Source organism: Somniosus microcephalus, chromosome 2 (assembly GCF_052327205.1).
Source record: "Somniosus microcephalus isolate GS21.2 chromosome 2, FLI_Smic_1.0, whole genome shotgun sequence".
In the NCBI taxonomy this organism is placed as follows: Eukaryota; Metazoa; Chordata; class Chondrichthyes; order Squaliformes; family Somniosidae; genus Somniosus; species Somniosus microcephalus.
Genome location: NC_140988.1, coordinates 241,011,511 through 241,016,854, shown reverse-complemented (window position 1 = coordinate 241,016,854; position 5,344 = coordinate 241,011,511).

The following is a 5,344-nucleotide window of genomic DNA, read 5'->3' as shown; positions in this document are numbered from 1 at the left end:
AACGAGAATTACACGTGCATACTTTTTTGTACATGTCTTATGAATATGCTAGACGCAGTAAGTCAGTATGAAAACCCAAAGAACCAAGGCTGGGCTGACTGGATATTGGGAGGATGGCTGGGATCAGCAGGACAAATATTATTGCATGGACTAGTAATAGTGATAGCCCTGATCGTATGCATTGCTCTGTTTGTCACAACGATTAAGTGTTGCTGCAATAGGTTGGGTAAGGCAGTCTTGCCTGCGATGAATATGATGATACAGAGAGAAGTAAAGTCAGTAGAGGAAAAGAATGGTCCCCTGGATGAGGAACTGAGACGATTGAATAAAATACAATTATAGGGATTAGAAAACTTAGACAAATATATACATATATATACTCCACATGCTCTCCTCTTTCTGCAAAACACATTTTCCATTTAAATGGGAACTGCAGGCTAGGAAAAAGAGAGAGGACTCCTTTCAACAACAAGCCAGTGTCATCGACTTTGTATATCACTTGGTCCGCACTTTGGGGGCTTACATAGAAGCACTTGTGCTTAGGAGAACCCCACAGGTTAGTTATAAACTGTGTGGGCCATGAATTAGTCCTCCTCTATAAGCTGCTGTTCCCTATCTTTTAGAAAGTGCATAGTGGCACCCGCACTGCAGGCTAATATAAGCTGCAGGAAAATTAGAACACTGCAGGCTAATATAAGCTGCAGAAATATACAAAGACATAAACCTGAAATCAAATCAAACACAATTATACCCCTACAAAAACACACGCCCAAACACTAAGAATAGACAGAGAAGAAAGACGATCTTAAACAAGGTCAACCATCAATACAGGTAAATCCCGGGGATGGTTCCAAACGGAAAAGAAGTCAGTATCCTTGGCTAAAATCTAAATTTAGTACGAGGACCGATAGGAAGAGGTTAATTTCAGTTATGTTGTCCTAGTAAGGACAAAAGGGAAGAATGTGGAAGTACAGTTTCTCATTTAGACATAAAATGGCTTCCTGGGCATAGAATGAAATCCATTTAAACTTTAAAATGGCCAACAGCATGATTCACTAATCATGTTTCAAGGGAACGAGATAATTTAGGAATGCTATATACGTACTCCTTATCTGTAATAAGCTTACAAAGAGCCTCATTCACCAAACAAATAGCCAAGGACATGTTAAGGTAAACATCGGCCCACAGGCTCAGTTGGTACAGTGGGAGAACAGAAGGATCCCATAATAAAGGATTAATTAATCTTATCTCAAGGTATTTCTGTTCGTTATTCTAACGAAGCCTGGAATATGTGGTTCCAATAATTCGCAAGGTCTGTGCCTTTGTAACCAGGTATGATTCAATACTATGTCATGTGGCATAGAAAGCCTGTTTTGTTTCTGTACTGTATAAATATGTTACAAATTCTGCATTACTTTGAAGAGGTCTGATGTAGCCCTTGTCTACACAACTCTTCCCTTGCAAGCAAATAAAGCCTGTCTTTAACGATACTTTGTGTTTAAGAGTCTTACTAGGGAGTCGAGACTTCGACAGGATGCTTTCTGTCTTTTTAAGGTTTCAGCTTTATTAAATTGTTACAACACAACCAACTCACTATTCCCACAACCTGGCTTCCACCTCAACCAGCCTTCAAGTGATATCTGTCGATTGCTCCTTTAAATATCTCAGCTGAAGTCGAGCCTGAAATTGAATGGTTGCACCCCAAGAAGGAGGCGTTACTGAAAGTGCTCCCCCTCCCTCTTGGGATGCTCCCAGGCAATATCGTGGCGGCACGCTCGCCAGCACGTAGCGTCACGTTATTGCAGGCCTCCCTCCCATGATTAAAGGGGAAGAGCCTTGCGCAGCGCAACCTGGGGCCCAGCTGGGCCACCAGGGATCAGGGTGCCAGCACTCAAGAGGAGTGCCGGGCTGCCCGTTCGCGACCGGTGCCCCGTGGGGTGACGGCAGAGGAGGCAGGTGCTGGCAGGCGGCCAGCAAAGAAAATGGCCACCTGGCACGTCCCCTTTAAATATCGCCACCCTGGCTGCACATTCGCCCCCCTGACCCTGTCGGACATAGCGTCTGGAGGTAAGTCAAGGGGTGTGACCAAAATTTGTGGGGCGCTGCGCACGGCGATGATATCATCGCCAGAGGCGCAGCGCCCCGAGGTGGTACGGGCTACCGCCACCGCTAACCTCCCGCTGAATTTTGCGGGGGCGTTAGTAGTGCCGTGCCCACGCACTAGTTGCTTTACGCTCCATTAACGCCCTAGGGCGCTAACGGGAGGCACAAAGCAACCAAATTTTGCCCCCATGCCTTTTTTTAAATCAAGCTCACAATTTGTATGAAATATCTGTGTGATTAAAATCTATAAAAATGTTACTGAATTTATCCTGATTTGCGACTGAAAGAACTGTTTATTTAATGTAGAATGACTCCGCCTTTTTATTGGGTCAAAGTGGGGTAGTCTTAAACTTGTGGTGATATCACAATAGCTATAAAGCAATAAGCTAGTTCATAGCAAGAACTGCGGAAAACTGCAGAAACCCTCTTTCTGACCATGCCTGCAGTCTCTCCCCTTCCTTTAATTGCTGTTAGGCAGCATCTTCTGCTTGTACAGCAGTCTATGATGTTTTTCTTTGATGTAAGCAGTGCTTTGTAAATATAAGTTACTGTTGGAGGTTTACACTGACAGGCTGCTTCATTTCTGCAATGTGACATGGGATGGGGAGATAGATTAAACAAATTATATATTTATTTAATTTCGTATTGCTCATGTTCAATATTAATAATGTTACATGTGTTCATTTCTGCTCTTTTAGGCCGCGATTTCTCCGGCGGACACAGGATCGCGGCGGGAGAGGTGGTTGGCGGGTTCCAGTCCCGCTCCCAGCTCCAGCTGCTCTGTAAAAAGTATTTTCCGTTAATTTGGCTTATTAAGCCCGCCCTGTGGGGTTCCCAGCCAATTAAAAGGAAGTGGGTTTGATGGCGTCATTTGATGACACATCATCAGCCAGTTTCCTTAAAGGGACCATGTCCACATTGATTTTGACAGTTGTGCTGTCAGTGTTCTGCAGCATTGAGGTGCTGTAAACACTGAAAAACATTGCACAGAGGTGCACATCTGCACCCAGGCTCTCCCATGACTCCCTCCATATGCTTATGGAGGGAGTCCCAGCACACAGGGAGGTGCTCTTCCCTTCCCATGGGCAGAAAAGACCTCCCCAGGACACCAACGCAGCCTGGTTGCACATTGCACTGGAGGACAGAAGCAGGGATGTCATCAGGAGGACCAGGCTGCAGTAGATCACGAAATGTTACTGCAAAGCCACACTCAACCTCATCCTGCTGTGCCACTCATCACATCCCCATCACTCTGTCTTCCCTACCCTACTCCTGCACATCTTTACTCACACCAACTTACCTTGCACCTCCACCCATCCCTCTCTATCTACATTATCACTTCCCCATTGTTGTGTCCATGTATAATAAGACACAGACTGCAGGAGAACGGTACAACAGGTGTTTACTCAACGTGGCTCACACTGGAACTGATCTGTACAGATTACTACTCAGTGCTATATACAGGTGTGGTCACTGCCGGTACTGCAGTATGCATGAGCTGTAAAAGATAGTTCCCCCCTTAAAGGTATATACATTACAATTCCTCCCCTTTTAGATTAACAATACCATAACACTCATTTAACAATTAAATATCAAACTAATTACAATTAACACTTTTAACATGCAACATTAGCTGAAAATAATCTATTTATATATTCAGTCTTTGGGGAGGCTTCCTGATCCTTTCTGGATAGCACCTTTCCCGAGTGTCTTGCTCTTGGTGCGGAGGCGATTCTGACCCCCTGTCGTCGGTTGGTTCATCAGCTTCCGATGCTACTGTTTCTGGGGTAGATTCAACCTGTACATCGGGTTCATCACCAGGTACGTATGGGCGAGGCATGGGGTTGACTTGTTCCTGTGACTCTAGGATCTGGTCAGCATGGCATTTCACGATGCTCCCCCCAACGTCCACTGTGTACATTAGTGGGCCCTGCCTCGTGCATATCGTTCTTGGCTGCCATTTTTCTGTTCGGTAGTCGTGGGCCAAGACTGGTTGCCCTACATTGAAGCTCCTTGTTGGCTTCTCATGGATGTTCTGGAATTGCTTACTCTCAACATCTCTTCGTACGTTTGGTCTGAGCAAATCCAGGCGAGATCTTAACCTTCGGTTAAAGAACATCATGGCTGGGGCCTGGTTGGTAACTGCATGTGTCGCATTCCGGTAGGCGAACAGGAAATTGTCCACCTTCTGCTGCAGCGGAATGTTGTCATTGTACATAGCCTTTATTGCCTTCTTAAAGGTTTGTACGAACCTCTCAGCCAATCCATTTGTGGCTGGATGATACGGGGCGGATGTGTAATGCCTTACCCCATTCTTTTTCAAGAACCTCCGGAACTCTTCGGACACAAACTGTGGTCCGTTGTCAGAGCAAATCTGTTCTGGCAAGCCATTCCTGGCAAAAATGGTCCGTAGGACTGCAGTAGTTTTCTCCGTGGTGGTGGAAGACATTTTGATGACCTCAGGCCATTTTGAGTACGCATCCACGGCTATTAAAAACATTGAGTCCACGAATGGACCAGCAAAATCAATATGCACCCGTTGCCATGGAGATGAGGGCCACTCCCATGGGTTTAGAGGGGCCTGTGGTGGTGCATTTTGGACTTTCTGGCATCCTGAGCAGCTCTTGGTCAGGTACTCGATTTGTTTATCGATTCCCAGCCACCACACATAAGCCCTGGCTAGGCTTTTCATTTTTACCCCTCCCAGATGACCCTCATGAAGCTCATTGAGCACTCTATCCCTTAACTTGTGTGGAATTACCACTCGGGATCCACACATCAAGATCCCCCGGCACACTGACAGCTGTTCTCTCCTTGTCGAGAATGCTGGAAACAGTGTGTCGCCATGTGCTGGCCATCCGTTCACCGTCAAATCATATACCCGAGACAGTGTCGGGTCATTTCGGGTTTCCTTTTCGATACAAGCGTTCGTTACTGGTAGGTATTCAACTATAGTCGAATGGAATGTTTCGACAGGATCCACTGCTGGTGCTTCCTCCGCAGTAGGCAGTGGCAGGCGTGATAGCCCATCAGCATTTCCATGCTGTTTCGTGCCCTTATATTCAATCTCATAGTGGTGCGCCCCTAGAAAAAGTGACCATCTTTGTAGTCGTTGTGCAGTCATCACCGGAACGCCCTTCTTCAGATTAAAAATGGAGACAAGAGGCTGGTGATCAGTCAGCAAGGCGAATTTCTGCCCGTGCAGATAGTGATTGAACTTTTTCACTCCCCACACTAGACT